The 22128-nt window shown below is 35.7% G+C and overlaps 1 pseudogene; it reads left to right on the top strand.

Moving 5' to 3' along the window:
* Window positions 1–13060: 13060 nt before the first annotated feature.
* Window positions 13061–13673, top strand: LOC122495458 (annotated as a pseudogene).
* Window positions 13674–22128: the final 8455 nt, after the last annotated feature.

Below are 22128 nucleotides of genomic sequence, written 5' to 3' on the forward strand. Positions count from 1 at the left end.
TTTGGCTCAGGTCAAGATTCCACGGTCCGTGAGTTCGAGCCCCGCGTCGGGCTCTGTGCTGACAGCTCAGAGCCTGGAGCCTGCTTCAGATTCTGTCTCCCTCACTCTCTGACCCTCCCCCATTCATGCTTTGTCTGTCTCTATCTCAAAAATAAATTTTAAAAAGTTAAGGGGCGCCTGCGTGGCGCTGTCAGTTAAGCGTCCGACTTCAGCCAGGTCACGATCTCACGGTCTGGGAGTTTGAGCCCCGCGTCAGGCTCTGGGCTGATGGCTTGGAGCTTGGAGCCTGTTTCCGATTCTGTGACTCCCTCTCTCTCTGCCCCTCCCCCGTTCATGCTCTGTCTCTCTCTGTCCCAAAAATAAATTAAAAAACGTTGAAAAAAAATTAAAAAAAAAAAAGTTTAAAAAAAATTTTACTTAACTGTATGAATACATATAAATGAAGTGGTTACACGTGTATACATAACTAATCTAACATTTCTGACATGTTATTCTCTATTTCAATAATATAGTATTTTATTTATGAATAAAAATATATATCTATATATCACTTAATTAACAATGAATTTTCCATCAAATGATATGTTGGACTTCATTAAACACAAAAGTTCTGACCTGATTTCAAAAAATCACAGAATAACATAAATAATAGAAAAAGTAAACTTCATTAAATATTTTAGTGTAAATTATTTTCTATGATATATACAGTAAATTATGATATGCAAGGACAATGACAAAACAGCAGTTTCCCTGACTGTACTTCTTACCTTCAAATATTTGAAACTCTTTCCTGAATTCTAGTATCAGAGATAAACAGTCCTCTATCACTCTGTACAACCTTTCTCAAAAGAATTCACCAACTGCCGGAAACACTGATGCCAAGTTTCTCGAGTACTTAATTGTAGGAATAAGTGAAAAAAGGTAGCGTGAGAATGTTAGTGAAGGAGAGGAAAGGGAAAAGAAAAGAAACAGGAAAGAATTGCCATTTGTTAAAAGCCTGCCAGAAGTCAGGCTGTATGTTGATTCAGTTATCTTATTAACACACAAAGCTATCAGCATTTATTATCTCCATTTTACAGATAAGGAAACTGAAGCCTAGAGAAATAAACGAACTTCCCACAAATGACATGGCTAGAGAGTCACAGAAGCCAAAGTGCAACCCCAGCTCTCTCTGATTGTACTGTCCATGCTGTTTCCATAAAACTGTGTTTTATGTACATACACATATGATTCCAGTGTATATCCAATATACTTATGTATAGTCATATGGATATCCAATAAATATAGATAAACATATTTATTAGAAAATAAATTATCTAGGATTGTCAAAATAGTAGATGAGTCTTCCTTACTGATACAGTCCTTTATTCAATACCTGTATGTTTGGCAGCTACCATTACACTGTGCTAGTCTCTGGAAATAAAGAACCGAAAGTGGTCATAGAACTCAAAAAGCTTACAGTCTACAGGGGTAGAAGGCTAACAAACACATAATTTCAATGCAGTTTGATAAGTATTAAGGTGGAGGTGCATATAGAACACTATGGGAATGTCAGTCAGATGACCTGGAAATGAGGATGGAGACAAGGAACGACATAAAATCTTAGAAGACTTCCTAGAGGTGGTATTCAGATTCACAAAGGACCTGTAGAGATTACCCAAGTGGAGAAAGAATGGAAGGTGTTCAGAATGCAGGCACAACATCCACAAAGACACTGAGGAGAGGAGTCTGACCATTTGGACAAATGCAAGTTGGTGGATATAGCAGATGTGAAAGCTAAAGGAAATGTAGAAGTATAGGAGGACTCCCACTTTGTTGGTTTGGCTGACTGGCTAGATTATGGTACCATCTTTTTAGAATGAAAATTGATTTTATGATACCTCCACTGAAAACTCTTTAATGACGTTGTGTTTCCATTAGAATAAAGCCTAAGTCCTAAATGTTGACCTATAAAATGTCTGCCAACATCACCAGTCTCCTCCTCCATCATGTTCCTGTCATTACTATGCGCCCCATTTCTGCTCAGGCCAGGATCTAACACCTATTAGTCTTTCTTGGAACAATCTCACCCTACCTCTTCACACCCACCCCCTCAGCCTAAATGTTACTTACTCAGAAAAACTGTCTCTGGGCTCCAGATTGGATTATGTTACCAGAGAACATCTTCTCATGACATCTTCAACTTTAGTTTCAGAGTTCTTACTACAACTAAAATTACATAGTTACTCTGATTAGTACATACTCAATACCTGTCTCTGTCAAAATAATGTGTCTATTTTGGTCACTCTTTATCCATATTGCTTAACCCAACAGCACTCATTTATGAGGACATTACAAATATATGGAGTGGCGAATTCTAAAAATAATATGAAAGGCGTTTCATGGTAGGAAGGAAGAGAGTTTTTGACCAAACAAGTGTAAGATATCTGTGAAACACCCATGTGGAAATGCTCATAAGGTAATTTTCTTTTTAAAATTGTTGTTTTAGTATTCAGGTGTGAGTTCTGAGAGAACACAAATCTAAGAGTAATTGGTAAATAGATAGTACTTAGAGCATATGGGAGTCAATAAAGTAAGCCAAAGAGAGGAATAAATGGGAAGAGAAAGTATAGAAAAATGAGACCTAACTAGAGCAGCCACAGAGGTGGGAAGAAAACTGGAAAAAATGGCAATAGGTAGTCAAAGTAAGAAAAATTTCTAATAAAATATTGGGATACGAATTACTTTTTTAATTTATTTATTTATTTTGAGAGAGAGAGAGAGAGACATCTGGTACTGAGTGGGGGAGGGGCAGAGAGAGAGGAAAGAGAGAGAACCCCAAGCAGGCTCCGTGCTGTCAGTGAAGAGCCCAACTTGGAGCTTGAACTCACCAAACTATGAGATCATGACCCGAGCCAAAACCAAGAGTCAGATGCTTAACTGACTGAGCCACCCAGGCTCTCCAACGAAATACTTTTATTACCTTTTAAAAAGTTAAGTAATAATGTCCAAATATACAGTGTTGGATTTATGATATTATACTGTTTGCAGTTCTAAGGGTCACTGACCACCTAAAAAGGAGACACACACTTTCACAGAGAGATAGGAGGAACTCTCAGAATGTGTAAACTCATGTATTCAAACATTTGACCCATCTCACTGAGAGTCTACTCTGTCTCACTGGCACCTGCCCTTGTTCATGGAGACACAGTAGTAAATAAAATAGAAATGCTTCCTATCATTGTGGAACTTAATGCACTAAAACCAGGGGATAAATTTAGCTTTTTTGCAATACAAGCAATTTAATCGTTATTTTCTTAGCCCAAAATCTTCAGACACTCATGTTACCTATCTGGCCTTCTTAAGCATGAGTATTGACTCCAAAAAATACTGTAAAAATGTTATAATCTCTTTAAATTGGATATGTACTCTAATAGTACATATAAGAAGAACTATTCCAATCATGAAGGTCAGGGAGGGCTCCCCCAAAAATGTAGCAAGTCAAGAAAATTAGAGATGACAACAGCCAAAAGAAAGTAATATTTTCTATAATTAAATGGCAAAATCTCAAAACTGAATGGGTTTTAACAAGTGAAAACAGCAGAAGAAGAAGTGAATACTAACACTCACTTCTGCCTATGTGGTTTAAGGATAAAAGAAGGAACAGCTTCCACTTTAGTATTATAGCAATATTGGATAGTAAAGCTTAATATCTCTTAGTACATAAATAAAGAGACTGTTTTTCCCCCAACCACCTCCATCCATCTCTGGATTCCTAATGGGGTGCACTGGTTTCCATTTGCTGAGAACTGAATGGGCTTTTGTGAGGTCAGTTGCTAGACCAAGGTCATAGGTACTCCAATGAAGGAACAACAGAGCTGAGCGGACCACCCATGGCCCTGATCTCTGGCTCTGCTTCTATCTATTATTTCTAACTCCTATCTTAAAGAGTTATAGAATGCAAATAAATCTATCATACTTTCTCACCAGTGACCAAATTTTTGCCACCTGGCCCTGAGATACTATGAACACTAAACAGCATTTTCTTGAGATTCCTTTCCAAAATTCAATCCTTGGCAATAAATTGGTATGTTTTAAAACTCGTCATTATGAAATAAAGAATTCCTTTTGCCTATAGTTTTGTTTTATTTCTACATCTTTTATTGATTATTTGAAATAAAAATTTTTGTTTGAGACGATAAACCAGAATATTTATTTAAGGAATCCCATCTGGTACCAAGTTACTTGCCAATAGAAAGGTGACACGGTTATTTGAAAGTTTTAATTCAGTGTATTACTTATGGTGCTTTTACCAGCAGGCAAAAAAAGTTACTTTTACTTTATCATGTAGTTACTTTTTAAGCCATTAAAAATGGGATTACCCAACTTCTGAATTATTAGATTCTGTAACGGGTTAGAGTTTGATGTGAAAAATAACAATATTTAAATTAAGAGCAAGAAATACTATTAAATAAAAGCAGAGGACAAGCCAGAGGTCATGGCTTCTTTTTGTCTGGCGCAAAATACTCGAAAGGAAAAAAATATCATCACTTTTTCTTTCAGTGCATTTGCACTTTTGTCTTTCCTTTCTTATCTTTCTTCATTCCTCTGAGTGATCTTCCCTAATCATTCTTAATATCCTCCTTTTCCTCCTATTTTCCCCCTAACCTTCAAAATAAGATTAATTGATATAACAAGAAAATTAAAATTTGGGGATATGTACAAAACATTTTGTTTCATTTCACATATATCTGTCATCATAGAGCTTTCTTACAGATTTGTTTCTTCCTTACATCATTGTTGGAGATTGGAAACAAGTCCTCTTCTCCAATAATATTGATATTGGACAAGTCAATGCTAAGCCCAGTCTCTGCAGATAAAAGAAAGGACCTTCCCAGGGAAACACAGTCAGCACAGGCTTTTCCTAAGGAAAGGTGAAAGGACATATGAGATTCTTTTTTTTTTAGAATGAAAGAAAAAAGTAAAAGTCTAGAGTAGCTTCTAGTAACTATCTCAGTAGCACAGTCAAAATCAGCAAGCACGCTAAGACACACTCAACATTTTCTAAACTAATCCCCAAGAAATTATGTTTGCACTTGAGGAAGACTCAGATGTAGAAAAGTAGCTGGTAAAAGTTCAAATACTTGTTACATGACCTCTCAATCATGTACATATTTCCACATCTCCAACCACAATTCTTACCATTCCTCCATATTATTCCTGAACATTTGGCTTTTTTCTCTCCCTAGAAAACACCCCCTCCCTCATTTGCACTTGACCAACTTCTCTCTCACTTTAAAGGGCCAGCATAGATGTTGTCTTTGAGGTAATGACAATGCCATGAGAACGTGGGGTCCCCAAAATCGCCCTCAGCCTCCCTCTTGAACACAGTAGTAAGACAAGGTCACAGGGCCCTCTGCCCTAACCCCAGACCCCCTACAAGCCTCAGCCCCTCACATTTAGGAATGCTGGAATAATCACTGTTTCCAGATGCCCTTGCCCCATTTTCAGGGGTGACTATGTCTCCCGCTCTCTGTTTCCATAATACTTTATATATGCCTCCATTACAGCATTCATCACATCAGGTTTTAATTGCTTTTGGCATGCCTGGAGATCAAGAATTAAGAATATGATGGACTTAACATAGTGTTTAGAACAGAACAGTGCCTCAATAAAATATGATTGATTCAAAAATTATCTGTTCTATTTTAGCATATAGCACTTAACAGAACTTTGCAATAGAACTTAATAGAACTGGGCAAATCATTATATTTGTTTAATACAACATACACAAAACACAAAGAAAAAGTAACCACCATGACCCCATGACTTGTCACAAGTTTTCTTCTTCTACACTTACTTTCTCTTTATATATTTCCATTATTCCTTATTTTTCAGCAAATTATACTCAGTTGTTCATGCCAAAAATCAATAAATCATCCTTTGTTTCTCTATTTCCCTTATCCCGTACAGCCAATCCATCATCAAAATATATCAAATATATCTCAGATATCTACAATTCATCTCCATCACTACTGATCCCATCTAGTCCTATCCACCATCATCTCCTAGGTGGATACTAAGGACACTGAAACAGATTCTTGATGTGTTTCCTTGTTTTGACTCTTGCCTTTATAACTTAGTCTCCATATAGCAGGTAGAAACATCTTGTTTAAAGTCTAATAAGACACCATCCTTCCTAAAATGCTTCAATGACTTTCCACTGCCTTTAAAATAAAATCCAACCTGGCCTCCACAAACTGACTCTTGTTTTCAAAACCAACCTCACCTTCCACATCTCTCTCATTCATTCACTGTGCTCCAATCACTCTAACCTTGCTCTTCCCCAAAAGGTCAAGCTTGTTGGGCCTTTGCACCTGCTCTTATTCTGCCTCTGTGCTTCTCCATCATGGAGATCCTTTCCATCCTTCAGAACTCAGATGAAATTGTGTCTTTACTGAGAGCTCAGAAGTATCCTCTGCTGAGCTATCACTTTGTTTTCTCCACTGCACTTGCTATAATCTGTAATTATCTTATTTGTTGGTTGGTTTTCTTGGCACTATCTGTCCTTTTCCATCCCAGTCCTCCACAAACAATACAATGAAGGTCTGAGAGGAGGACTTTGTATATTCTTATATACTGACTGTCTCTCCAGAGTCTAGAAAATATTAGGTACCCTGTACGGATTTGAAAAAAAGTATGAATATATATATATATATATACACATATATATTCAATATTTGTTGTATGACTTTACATTCATAGCAAACTCCTTCTGGGCAAAGACCATGTCTTATTTGGGAAAAATTTGATATGGTATCTGGAAAGTACCATGTGACTATTGCTGCACTAAATGTTATTATGTATTTTGAAAACTCCATCAGGACCATCATATTTATTTATTTACTTACTTACTTATTTACTTATGTATTTAGAGAGCACAAGTGGGCAGGGGCAGAGAGAGAGTGAGAGACAATCCTAAGCAGGCTCTGCACCGCCAACACAGAGCTCAACACAGGCTTGATCTTGCAAACTGTGAGATCATGACCTGAACCAAAACCAAGAGTCAGACACTTAACCAACTGATCCACCCAGGCGCCTCTTTCAGAGCATCTTTAAAGTGACTCCAGAGTTTCAGTTTTCAAGGTAGAAGATAGAGTCAAAGAAGCAAGAACAAAAACTTCAGACAAATCTGTGCATAAGTCTAGGAACTTACAAAATACATGGCTCCAAATGTTATTAATAAGATGTGAGGATTTTTTCCTGAGAATGCTTCAAAAATCTGAAAAGTTTTAATGCTATTTGCAAAGAGCAGGTCTCTGCTGCATTAATCTTCCTGTGTGCTCTAAGCACCCATGGAGTTTAGTAGTTCTCTTCTTAAGAGGCTCATGATGCCTAAAGAATCACATGATCAAGAGAACTGAGCTTAGTAATTCCACAAGAAAAAAGTCCAACTGAGGTAATATATCTGAATTTAGTACCTAAATTAAAAGTTGGAGACTCAGCTTTCCCAGAAGTAATTTCTTCTCTCACCGGGGAATGTATATGCTATAAATAAGATCATGTAGCTCGAAAGCTAATTGTTTGAGAACACCTAATTGAAAGTAATAGCTAATGAGAGGGTCGCATTAGTGACTTAATGTTAGTGGTCACATTAGAATCCTGCATTTATACAAACCTGGTTGACTTCCTCTTTCATAGATGGCATTAGGGGATAAGTAAATTATTCTAAGATCACTGCAGCAGCTGATGCATGCTGGACCTGCATCGAAGGACATTAAAGAATATGACAAAAATGCTCCACTCCTAACTCACAGATTCTTAGAACCAGGGTGGAATTATGCCTGAACTAAAGGGAATAAAGTATCTCTGAAAGCAACCAATGAATATGAAGAGGAAATAGTGAGAGTCCATTGTTTTAAACTTAATGTTTAGGAAAACACAGACAAATAAGAAAGCTAGAAAACAAATTAAAATGGCATCTTCTCCCATGGAAGTCTCTGCATGATACTACTGTGTTCTACACAGGGTGGGATTCAGGATTAAAAATGAGAAAGTGTTTCCCTCCATCAACAAACCTGGCCTTGGATAGAGGCATACAAAACAGATTCACACATCACTGTCTGACAAGATGTTCACTGATAATTTTAGCAGTGCTGAGGAACTTATTGATACACTTCTCCCTCTTAGAAAAACATCTTAAACTCATGGAAAAAAAAAAAAAAGAAATTGAGTACAAAAAAGCAAATGGTGAATTTGAAACTTTGCAAGAAAGTGGGTGTCTGAAGTAGGACAACTAGTAAAAAGGTCAGATGATATGGTGATGTTTATGAATTGCCTTGTTACCAGCAAATTTCTATCCAAACTTTTGAACATAAAAACTGTTAAATAAAAATAAACTATTTTCAATGTGTTAAGAACAGGCTGACCTTCTTTAGTTTACAAATCACAGGGGCGCCTGGGTGGCGCAGTCGGTTAAGCGTCCGACTTCAGCCAGGTCACGATCTCGCGGTCCGGGAGTTCGAGCCCCGCGTCAGGCTCTGGGCTGATGGCTCGGAGCCTGGAGCCTGTTTCCGATTCTGTGTCTCCCTCTCTCTCTGCCCCTCCCCCGTTCATGCTCTGTCTCTCTCTGTCCCAAAAATAAATTAAAAAAATAAAAAAATAAAAAATAAAAAAAACAAATCACAGAATAAAATGATAAATGTTACAGCTTTAGGTATATAGACACACAGGGATCTCTCACTAGAGACCTTCCTACTCCCTTTACAATGACTATTGAAAAGAAAGTGGAGCCATCAGTGATTGGTTGGGGTGAACTGCATGAGTCACAAAAAGCAGTTTTCATTATTTGTTAAATATTTATTACACATAATAACGAAAGAATAGATTTAAACATCTAATTCTTGTGGGCACTGGGATTTGGACTACCTAGAAAAAATATTCCTCTTTTTACAAGAATTTTTAAAATATCTCAATATAGGAGCACCTCAGTGGATCAGTCAGTTAAGCGTCCTACTCTTAATTTCAGCTCAGGTCATAACCTCGCAATTCATAAGACTGAACCCTGTATCGGGCTTTGTACTGTCAGCACAGAGCCTGCTTGGGATCCTCTCTCCTTCTCTCTCTGCCCCTCCCCACTCACTCACTCTCTCTCTCAAAATAAATAAACATTTAAAATAAAATAAAATATCTCAATATGGTTGGTTTATTCACTAATGCACTCATTTATTTAACAAATATTTATGGACTGAAACTATGCAAAAGACAGAGATAGCCATAAAAGATGATCGGGTATTATATTCATTATATTATTCCTTTCTGTTCAAAAAAAAATTATTTTCTCTCCCAAAATGAGGTTAACTAACATCTCTCTCTCTCTCTCTCTCTCTCTCTCTCTCTCTCTTTGTTTTGTTGTTGTCGTTTTTGGTTTTTGTTTTGTTTTCTTTCGTTTTGGTGAGAAAAGAGAGAACTTAGCCCAAACCATTTAAAAGGAAAGAATTATCAACAACAGAACTAAATCTTAATCCATTAGGAAAGTCAAGCTGGGAAAGAAGACTGATGGGTATGCATGGTATCTTTAGCAAGCAAAAAAGCTGAAACATTAGACACCATATTTAGCACAACAAAATTATTTCCAGATCTCACTTACTTGTGAGGATAAGGCTTCCAATCTATCATTGGACATCTTTAGGACTCTGGTAAAAGTGGGCCTGAGAGAAAATGTTCTCAGTGATGAAAAAAGCTAAGTGGGACCAAGTAAATTAGAGACTGAAACATAAGTTACTCTTGGACCATGGTTACCTGAGACCTTGAAAGCCACTTCCATTTCCACATAAAAGCTACTAGTGGTGTCCATTATCACCTTGGCAGTATTCACATAAGAGCCTAAAAGTCATAATGTTCAGGAAATGTTGAGGAGATTAAAGCTGATCCTTCTTTTTCACATCTAAAAAATTATATGCAAAGTACATTAAATAAACAAATACCTGTGTCTGACCACATCCCAAGAATTTTTTTTATGCCTTTAAATATTTATGCTGGACTATTATCACTTAGGCAGAGAAGTCATGCTCTCTAGACATTTTGAAAAATATCTTAAAAATTGTATATACTCTAAATTGTATCATTGATTTACTTGACTGAGTAAATTAAAGTACTGTTTAAGTTTGAAATTTTATACTGAATTATGACAATATAGTGCAGATAAATTTAGGAAGTTAGATTATTAAAGAGATATTAACATGAGGCATAGCTTTTAAAAGTTAAATGTCTTAGTTTATATCAAAATGTATTCATGATTCTACATGAAATATTGAAAGCTACAAATACTTGATGAAGAAGAACAGTCCATAAACATTATCACAATAACAAAGCTCTAGGAACAATTAAAAACTAAACAAATAAAAATTTTAAAAAACTATCCTGCAGATTCCAAGATAGTTCCCATAAATAAGTATGGCCCCAAAACCTGTCACCAAGTTTCCTATGCTCCTAAATACCAATCTGCAACTGGGGAGAGGATTAGACCTCCATCATGTAGGCCAATCATACTAAGAGAACATCAACTCCCAAGATCTTGGATGGGAGTATTCTCTTTCTTAAAATGTAAGAAAATGCAGACCTACATTTTAGTAAACTGGATGATTAATAAAAACCATGTACCTAAGAGAATGTAAAACTAAGTACAACATGACTATTTAGGTCAGCTATTTTTCTAACTATTTCAGAATTAAAATCAGTAACATGACCACAGTTATTTCATATTAAAGCAGGCCAGCCCCTTCATCATCAAGCAAATTTAAAACTGGCACATAGTATTTATATATACCATTATACAAGACAATATTTTCTCCACTAGCTGTAGACTGAATGTTTGTATACCCCACAAAAGTCATAAATTGAAGACTAATCCCCAAAGTGATGGTATTCAACTCGGAGTCTTTGGAAGGTAATCAGGTTATAAGGATAGAGACCTCATGAATGGGATTAGTATCTTTATATGAAGAGACATGAGACAGAGGATCTCCCTCCTTGTGAGGATCCTGCAAGAAGATGAGAAGATGGCTGTCTGCAAACCACAAAAGTATCCTCATCAGTCACTGGATTTGCTGACACCTTGATCTTGGATTTCCCATGCTCTGAAACTATATGAAATAATGTTTATTGTTAAGGCCACTCATTCTATGGTATTTTGGATATAGCAACCCAAACTGAGATGCCTCCATACCAATATATTTCAATAAAGAAGGTTAATTTGAGAAAATAGTTAAACATCTCTATTTCAAAGAACTGCCACAGACCATACTTATAATGTAACTAATAAGAGTATAGTAAATTTAGATTGCATAAGGAGGAGAGACCAGTATCAAACATAGCTAAATATCTAGAATCTAAAGTCACATTTTTTCTTGTGAAAATAATGGATTCAATTCTCTTTACTGCTCATGAAAAAGAAGATTTTACAGGAAAAATAAGCATAACTTACTCTACTGTGTAGGCCTCCAGTACTATGTTGCTTAGCACCTCCCTACCTTACAATTTCAGAGTATATGGCTAGCTACTACCTTTATTCATACTTAAATTCAGGAAATGTTTCCTGGCTCCTGCCTATGGGCCAAGTACCATTCAAGAAGCTAAGGAATATAGGAGTACAAGTTTCACTCCTTGTGGAGCTTACATAGCAAGGGGAGAGGTGACATTACACATGTAAAAAAATTAAGAGGTATAATTAGACTGCAATAAATTTTATGAAAGAAAAGAGGAAAGAATTAAAATTATAAATAATGCCTTTAAATAGTATGGTCAAGGAAAGCTTCTTTTGGAAAATAAGGAATGAGAAGGAGGTAGCTTGTAGACATGCCTGGGAAGACTTTTCTAAGCAGAAAGAATAAGTGCAATAGTTTTAAGGCAAATACTAACTTGATTATGTTTTCTTTTAAAGAACTGAAAAGAAAGGCCAACATGGCTGATGGAAAATTCTGCTCCTGATTTGTGCTTTCAGCAAGCTACTTGATCTCCCATGGTAAACAATTCGAATATTGGACAAAATATATGAGAAAAACTTGTTTTCAGTCATTTAAAAACAAGCAGTGCAAGATTGTTACCCCTAAGAGAAGAGAAACACATAAAGTGATTTCTACCATTGTCACAGCTTTCTGTTTAAAGTTTACAGACCGTTTTTCAGAGAAAGAAAGAACAAAAGCTAAGCAAGGTTGAAGTAGCTGGACTTGGCATAAAACAGTACCAGAGAGGATGGAGCTATATGTAAAAAGAACTCCAAAAACCTGAAGAGGTGCCTCCTTGTGTCCTTGTTTGAATACAAAATTGCATTATGTTCAAGTTAAAACTTCCCAAATGCCAAACAATAGTACTTGGTGGGGGGGGGGGGGGGGAGGGCTCAATGATTTCCAGAGTTCATGCAGAGCAGGGAGACATTTGAATTCCCACAAGCCAAGCAGAGAGAGTTTGTTGAATACCTGGGGCATTCAGCAGAATGGTTCAGTAGAGAAGTGCCATGCATTTGAAATAGGGCTAATAATTAGGCATGTCTTAGAAATAGTCTGAGAATAAAGGTTTCTTTAGATCCAAAAGAATTAAGGTGCACTGCAAATAAATTAACTACCTGGCAAAGAAAGAAAATTGTTAAAGAAAAAAAACAATATCCAGGCACTCAAGATAAATGAAGAAGCAGCAAATTGTAAGCCATAGCCAGAAGAAAAATCAGTCAATAGAAGCAGGCCCACAAATATCACAGACAAAGGACTTACTAACCAAGAATTTCTAAACAGCTAGTATAAATATGCTTATAATCTTAAAGAAATAGAAAATCATAGTGAGGAGAGGGATATAAACTATTCTTGAACTTCAAAACTGAAAAACACTATCTGAAATAAATAGATGGGTACATTAGACACTGAAGAAGAAAAGATCAGTACATTTGAAACCATAACATTAAAAATTATCAAATCCAAAGCACACAGCAATAAAATTCTAAGAACAATTCCCAGAGAATAAAAGTAAACCTCTCATTGATCTCTATGAAAATGTCAAATAGTCTAAAATTCATGTAATTACACTGGAGCCACCTCTGCCAGCAACATGTTCAAGGTAATTCAGAGGTCTGTGGGGCTGGCCAGCCTGAGTCTGCTCACTTTCAAAGTCTATGCATCACCTAAAAATGACTCACCTCACAAAACTTCCATGAAGGTTAGTGAGCTTTCACTCTACTCCATTCCTGAGGGTCAATCTAAATATGTGGAGGAGCCAAGGACCCAACTTGAAGAAAGCATCTCACATCTCTGACATTATTGTAAGCCATATATAAGTTGGTGTCAGAAAATATATTCACAAACTAAGCCCATCATACAGAACCTGGTCCAATGGGGGTTAGACAGTTATGAATATCTCCAAAATTGCCTCCTGGATTTTTTCCAAGACTTGGTGTCATTGGTTTTGCTGACATTGCTGGACTTCTTTTGGCTAGTGATTCAAAAATAAAGAAGCTGATGTATCCACCTGGGTTCATGGGATTAACTGCCTCTCTTTATTATCCACAATAAGCCATCATATTTGTACAGGTCAGTGGGGAGAAATTATATGACTGAGGTTTACGAGGATACATAGTTGGAGAAGATTTGTGGAAAGAGAAATTTCAAAAGGCAGTAAATGCTAAGACTTCACCTGGAAACAAGTAAAATTCTCCAGTCTCTGCTCATTTTAATCTGCTATAGGAAAACATTGAAAACTCTATGCAGCAAACCAGTATTTCTGCAGAAAAAAACATGCTATAGAAGTCAGTACTGAATGTAGTAAATTGGTTTTCTTCTTCAGGAAAAACAATACTAGACTTCTTAATTATCTTGGGTGATGCCAAACTACAAGTGGACTAATTGGAAATCCTTGCATCTAAAGATAATGTCCAGCCATAGGACTCCTTGTTCTCATGTTGTTTTTTTATGTACACAATTAAAATTCCAAGTTAAAAAAAAAATCTATGTGATTAGGGACACATAAAGAGGGAAACAGAAAAATACCTCAAAAAATCTGTTGAAAACTTTCTAAATTTGATGAAAACTAAAAATACAGATTCAATAAGCTCATCAAACTCCAAAATAACACAAAGAAACCCACAAGAAAAAAACATCATAAAGACATTTGTCTTTATTAAACAAAATTTTAAAAGCAAGTGGAGAAAGAGTAAACACTGCATAGAAGAGAACAAAGATATGAATAGTTGCCAATTTTTACCAAGAAACATTTCAAGGAAGAAGACTACACAGTGACATCTTTAATGTGCTGAAAGAAAATATGGCAATTTAGAATTCTATAACTAGCCAAAATATCTTGCAAAATGGAAAGGAAATAAAGACATTTTCAGACAAACAAAAGCTAAGAGAGTTTGGAGTTAGCAGACCCACTCTAAAATAAATGATAAAAAAAATGTTTGGAATGAAGGAAAATAATACCAGATGGAAATTGACACAAATGAATGCGAAAGCAAGGGTAATATATTGGGATATAAAAAGTCAGTTTTTCTTATTTCTAAAAATTTCTTTTTTTTTTTTAAAGTTTATTTTATTTTTGGGACAGAGAGAGACAGAGCATGAACGGGGGAGGGGCAGAGAGAGAGGGAGGCACAGAATCGGAAACAGGCTCCAGGCTCTGAGCCATCAGCCCAGAGCCCGACGTGGGGCTCGAACTCCCGGACCGCGAGATCGTGACCTGGCTGAAGTCGGACGCTTAACCGACTGCGCCACCCAGGCGCCCCCTAAAAATTTCTTTAAAAGACTATTGACTATTTAAAGCAACAATATACTGTTAGGTATATAGCATGTGTCAAAGTAAAATATATGTAAAAAATACATAAAGTCAACATGTAGAAAATGAATGTTATCATAACATTATACATGAAGTAGTATAATATTAGATGAATATAAGCTGTAATAGGTTACACACATATTGTAAACCACAGAACAACCAGTAAAAGAATAAAGGATATAGCTAATAAACAAATACAATGGGTAAAATTGAATACTAAAAATTGCTCCATTAATTCAAAATTACATAAGAAGAAAGAACAAGTGAAATAAATAGAAAATAAGTAATAAGATAGCAGACTTAAACCTAACCATATCAATATTTACATTATTAAATAGTCTAAACATATAATGAAAAGCAGATTTTGAGACTGGGTGAAAAAGCAAGACCCAACTATATGCTGACTATAAGAAAGCCATTTTAAATTATAAAGACAGAGATGGGCTAAAAGTAAAAGGCTAGAAAGAATATACCATGTAAACACTAAACATAAAAAAGCTGGAGTAGCTATATTAATATCAGACAAAGACTATTAGCATGCTTTAAGACAGTGATATTATTAGAGATAAAGAACATGTCATAATGATAAAAAGATCCATTAACCAAGAATACATAATAATCTTATATGTGACTAATAACACCTTAAAATACATGAAGGTAAAATTGACAAAACTTAAAGGAGAAAGACAAATCCATACCTATAGGTGAAGATTTCAATTCCCCTCTTAATGACCTACAGAGCATGCATACAGAAAATCAGCAAGGATAAGGAAAATTTAAGCAGCGTTATCAACCAACTACCTAATTGGCATTTATAGCACAACACACTCAATAACTACAGAGTACACATTCTCCTCAGATGCACACAGGACATTTACCAAGATAAGTCACATGCTGAGTCATAAAATAAGTCTCAATAAATTTAAAAGTGTTAAAATCAGGGGCACCTTGGTGGCTCAGTCAATTAAGCTTTCTGACTTTGGCTCAGGTCATGATCTTGTGGTTTGAGGGTTCAAGCCCCGCATCAGATTCTGTGCTGACAGCTCAGAGCCTGGAGCCTGCTTCAGATTCTGTGTCTCCCTCTCTCTCTGCCCCTCCCCTGCTCGTGCTCCGTCTCTCTGTGTCTCTCAACAATAAATAAATGTTAAAAAAAATTTCTTTTAAAAAATTAAAATCATATATAGTGTATCCTCTGCAAATAGAATTAAAATATAAATTAATATTGGAAATATATCTGGATAACCCTACAAATGTTTGGAAATTAAATAAAATACTTATAAATAACCCATGAGTCAAAGAAGAAATCAAAAAGAATATTTTAAAGTATTTTTAACTAAAATAAACAATGACAAAAACAAAATATGTGACAATTTGTGGGATATAACTAAGGTAGTGCTTAGAGGGATAGTTATAGCTTTCAATAATTAGGTTAGAAAAGAAAAAAATCTTTAAATTTTCATTTAAGGGGTGCCTGGGTGGCTCAGTCAGTTAAGCATCTGACTCTTGATTTTGGCTCAGGTTGTGATTTCATGGTGGTGAGATGGTGTCCCACATTGGGCTCTATGCTGATCATGGAGTCTGCTTAGGGCTTAGGATTCTCTCTCTCTCTCTCTCTCTCTCTCTCTCTCTCTCTATCCTTTCAGCCCTTCTCCTGCTCACACACATGCCTGCGTCTCTCTCTCTCTCTCAAAATAAAAAATATAAAATAAAAATAAATTTCCCTTTAATAACATTAGAAAAAGCAAATTAAACTGAAAATATGTAGAAAGAAGTAAATAATAAAAATAAAACAGGGAATCTTTAAAAAAAATAGGGGGTGGGAGAAGAACCTATGAAACACGGAATGGAAACACAATAGAGAAAATCCATAAAAGCTGGTTTTGGGGGGGGGGGGGAACAAAAAAAAATAAATTTCTAATTACATTGATAAAAAAAAACAGAAATCACTGATACCAGGAATGAAAATGGACACATCACTACAGATCCTACAAACATTTGAGGAAGAGTAGGGAAATATGAATTTTATGCCAATAAGTCCAACAACTAAAATAAAAAGGGAAAATTCCTTGAAATATACAAATTATAAAAATGGACACAGAAGTTGGAGATCTGAATGGATTGAGGGCAGTGAATAAAGGAGAGAGTAGCATCAAATGTAGTCAGAGAAGAGGATAGGGATCGGGTAATGTAGTTCTGTTTGACAAGGTCAGAGTTTGGATTTAATTCTCAGTTAAAAGGCCACTGACAGATTTTAAAGAGCAGTGGTACAATCTTATTTCAGTTTTTAAATATCACCACTGCTCTGAACATAATGATTAAAGAAGTACAAGATTGAAAGAAAAACAATTGAAGAAAAAAGAAAATTAGGAAATTATTTCAGTACTTCGGGCAAGAGATAATGTTGAACTAGAACAACATTAGTGGAGAGGGAAAGAAGTGAACAGATACAAGATATATCCCCAGCATGTGTCACATATCATAGAACCAAATATATATATATAAATGTTTATATATATAAACATTACTCAACATAAGAAATGTCTTCCAGAAAATGTTTCATTAAAGCAAATCGTATTTTCCCATTGATTTCCAGGGATGTTTGTTCTCTGAGAAAAATTATTCCCATATATGTAATAAAATTGCAATGAAGAGTGAAGCAATCAAAATATTCAATTTCTCTGATAAGAAAAAATGGAAATACAAGAAAATATTAATAGTGACTATCTCTAGATTATGGTCTTAATGTCAATTTTGCTTTCTCACATGATGCTTATGATTTTCAAAATGCTATTATATTTAAAAGACTGGACAACATTTTGGGTCATATATTTTTAAATACTGGACTTATTTTTTTAAGTTTATTTATTTATTTTGAGAGATCATGAGAGAGAGAGAGTGTGCAAGCAGGAGAGGGGCAAAGAGTCGGGGAGAGGGAACCCCAAGAAGGCTCTGCAGTGTCAGTGCAGAAACCTAAGTGGGGCTAGAACTCATAAACTGTGAGACCATGACCTGAGCAGAGAACAAGAGTTGGATGCTCAACCGACAGAGCCACCGAGGCACCCCTGGAGTTAATTTCTAAAATATAATAGTAAACTACTAAAACATTAGCAATAGTGCTAGTTCTAGGGGAATTATCACTTGATTTGTTCTTCTGAGGTTATAGTTCCCATTGAAGATGTGATTAACCTTAATGCTTTAGCATTTGACTATCTTTTAAGCAGCATTAAGCCATCATAAATTGTGTACATTTTCATAATTTTACCACCACTTGAACTTTTTGGCTTCTGTCCAGTAAGAAATCTTACCAAAGAAATACCTATGCTATTTATTTTAGTATCTTTAGGATGAGTTGAGAGATAAGTAAAGACTAAAATAGCCAGCTATTATTTCCCAATCTATAGCACTAAACAGCCAAAAAAGTCTGTCCCTTTCCTAACATAAATATGAAATTCATCTGAAGGCAGGCTACTGGCTATGAACCTACATAATGCCCTCAGGGAAAAAAAAAGGCCTTATAGAAATTCTTGACAGCCTAGAATTAAATAAAAGTTAATGCCTCAGTTCATTTCAACCCAATATTCTTTTTCCTTTTCCTCTACCTCAAACATGCATATTCTCATTTAGAGCCTAGAATCAAGCTATAATTGAACGAGCTATTAGGAATAAGTTTCATTTCAACTTGAACAAATTCCTACGAACATGTACAAATGGAGTGGATAGAATCCTTTACCTCTATTTTGTGCCTGGTAAGAATTTATACACTTTTTTATTCTATAGTTTAAAATGAATTTTTGGAGTAAGGGATATTCAATTTTGCTCTACTGCCTACTTATGGACTATAATCTTAACCAAGTTATAGTAATACTTATATATATATATTTATTGCCAGGATCAGTACCATACCCGTCACATAATTCAGTTTCTATTTTTATAGATGTTTGTGTGTTTGTTTAGCCAAAAATCAAAAATATCATCCTTGAAAATGAAAATACATATACTTTAGATTCATACAGATGTTACATCTGAGTTTATGAATATAATCACCATACTTTCGGTTTTTGAATTGACTCTGTTCCCACCGTAACCATCATGTTTTTCCTCACATCCTGTAAGATACTGCAACTGGTTGATGATCACATTGTAAAGCTATTATGCAGTTATAATTAACTTTACAAAACAGCTGATTTGTGTGGTGTATATCCTGTTGACACTGACATTGTCCACATCACACTGCTTTCCTTGTTGACCATATGTATCCTTATTCCTTTCAGTGCTTTTCATTCCTGCTCCCAGCAGGTGTATTCTTCTTCAATAACATTTCCTGCCTTCTTGCTCTAATCACCAATGCCTTGTAGCACAATATATCTTCCATCAGGCCAAAATCAATCCCAAGAGAAGAAAAGTTATGTGGATTTGATAAATTTGAGGACCTATAGTGCTTTACAGTACATCTATAGATATGAGTTTCTATAAAATAAGCTCAAGTTTTTCCTTCTCAAATCCAAGTATTTACAACATCAGGCTTTTCTCCAAGTCAACCTGTATCACTGGTTTGCAATTTACTGTGGAATCCCCTAAGAAACCTCTACTTTGGGTTGTTAGTGTATTGTGCATAGGAAAACAAAATCTTATGTAGTAAGTGTGCCACCAAGATTAAACAGGGCTATTAAGCATGATACAAACAATACTGTGACATTTGCCTAACTAAAAATAGTCTTTAACTTTGTATCAGAAAAATAATGTCAAGAAGTAATATTTCTGCTCAACTACAGCACTTCCAAATTCAACTCTGCATATCTTTATCTTCAATTTTGATTCCTTTTAATTTTCCTTAATTAATCATTTCCCACTGATATCCCATTGAAGAGATTTAACATGCAAAAACTTAATAGACCTACCCACTCAAGTGTTATACCAGGTTTTGACAGTCTCAACCAAAGTAACGATGCTACTTTTTTTTTAACCGAAGAAATTAAACTTGTTTTTCTCTGAAACATTGATGAAATAAACTCATAAAGATGACAATCTTACTTTAGATTACTTATTACCTTGTTTTGTAACTAATGTAAAAAAAAGATGCAAGTTATGTAGCTGAAAAATTATATTTAATAATGAGGCATTGTAGACGACAATAATTTTGTGGCCATAAACTATTTAAATTATTTTTCACAAAGCATATAGCACTCACAAATAGCATTAGCTATTAAATAATGAAAAAATTTAATTTAATAAAACAATAGTAAAAATGAATAACCTAAATAAGATTACCCTAATTGTCCGCTAAATCCTTACTACTCAAAGTATGATCCATGCATTTTTCTCACTGGGTAGTCTATTAGAATCTCAGGCCACACCACAGAACTACAGAATCAGAATCTTTAATTTGACAAGATCCCCAAGTGATTTATGTGCATATTAAAGTTTGAAAAACATTACGTGAAATGAAAATCCATTTAACTTAGTTGAAATTGTGGTACCAACTCAAAATATCAGAGTACCAATACCACTGAGTTTCAAAATGTATTCAAAGGCATCAGCTAACTGATATTTTAATTTTTAAACATCAAAAAGCAAACAAGTTGGCACAAAAACAGACACATAGACCAATGGAATAGACTAGAAACCCCAGAACTAGACCCACAAACGTATGGCCAACTCATCTTTGACAAAGCAGGAAAGAACATCCAATGGAAAAAAGACAACCTCTTTAACAAATGGTGCTGGGAGAACTGGACAGCAACATGCAGAAGGTTGAAACTAGACCACTTTCTCACACCATTCACAAAAATAAACTCAAAATGGATAAAGGACCTAAATGTGAGACAGGAAACCATCAAAACCTTAGAGGAGAAAGCAGGAAAAGACCTCTCTGACCTCAGCCGTAGCAATCTCTTACTCGACACATCCCCAAAGGCAAGGGAATTAAAAGCAAAAGTGAATTACTGGGACCTTATGAAGATAAAAAGCTTCTGCACAGCAAAGGAAACAACCAACAAAACTAAAAGGCAACCAACGGAATGGGAAAAGATATTCGCAAATGACATATCGGACAAAGGGCTAGTATCCAAAATCTATAAAGAGCTCACCAAACTCCACACCCAAAAAACAAATAACCCAGTGAAGAAATGGGCAGAAAACATGAATAGACACTTCTCTAAAGAAGACATCCGGATGGCCAACAGGCACATGAAAAGATGTTCAGCGTCGCTCCTTATCAGGGAAATACAAATCAAAACCACACTCAGGTATCACCTCACGCCAGTCAGAGTGGCCAAAATGAACAAATCAGGAGACTATAGATGCTGGAGAGGATGTGGAGAAACGGGAACCCTCTTGCACTGTTGGTGGGAATGCAAATTGGTGCAGCCGCTCTGGAAAGCAGTGTGGAGGTTCCTCAGAAAATTAAAAATAGACCTACCCTATGACCCAGCAATAGCACTGCTAGGAATTTATCCAAGGGATACAGGAGTACTGATGCACAGGGCCACTTGTACCCCAATGTTCATAGCAGCACTCTCAACAATAGCCAAATTATGGAAAGAGCCTAAATGTCCATCAACTGATGAATGGATAAAGAAATTGTGGTTTATATACACAATGGAATATTACGTGGCAATGAGAAAAAATGAAATATGGCCTTTTGTAGCAACGTGGATGGAACTGGAGAGTGTGATGCTAAGTGAAATAAGCCATACAGAGAAAGACAGATACCATATGGTTTCACTCTTATGTGGATCCTGAGAAACTTAACAGGAACCCATGGGGGAGGGGAAGGAAAAAAAAAAGAGGTTAGAATGGGAGAGAGCCAAAGCATAAGAGACTGTTAAAAACTGAGAACAAACTGAGGGTTGATGGGGGGTGGGAGGGAGGAGAGGGTGGGTGATGGGTATGGAGGAGGGCACCTTTTGGGATGAGCACTGGGTGTTGTATGGAAACCAATTTGTCAATAAATTTCATTAAAAAAAAAAATCTTAAAAAAAATAAAAAATAAAAAAAAAAAAGCAAACAAGTTTTGCTTAATACTGAATAAAGTTCTGCTTTACTTATTAGGGTAAGTTTCCGAGAATCTATGGCTTCTATGGTTTGTAAAACTTACATATCTTTATATTCCAGTATCTTCTGCTGTACAATGTGAATTTCTGCTGTTTTGTTAAGAAAAAGATAAAAATCATGAACTAGATTAGAAAGTTTATTTTTTTTTAATTTTTTAATGTTTATTTTTTAGAGAGAAAGAGAGAGAGTGAACAGGGGAGAGGCAAAGAGAGAGGGAGACACAGAATCTGAAGCAGGCTCCAGGCTCTGAGCTGTCAGCACAGAGCCCAACGCAGGGCT

Source organism: Prionailurus bengalensis, chromosome F2 (assembly GCF_016509475.1).
Source record: "Prionailurus bengalensis isolate Pbe53 chromosome F2, Fcat_Pben_1.1_paternal_pri, whole genome shotgun sequence".
Lineage (NCBI taxonomy): Eukaryota > Metazoa > Chordata > Mammalia > Carnivora > Felidae > Prionailurus > Prionailurus bengalensis.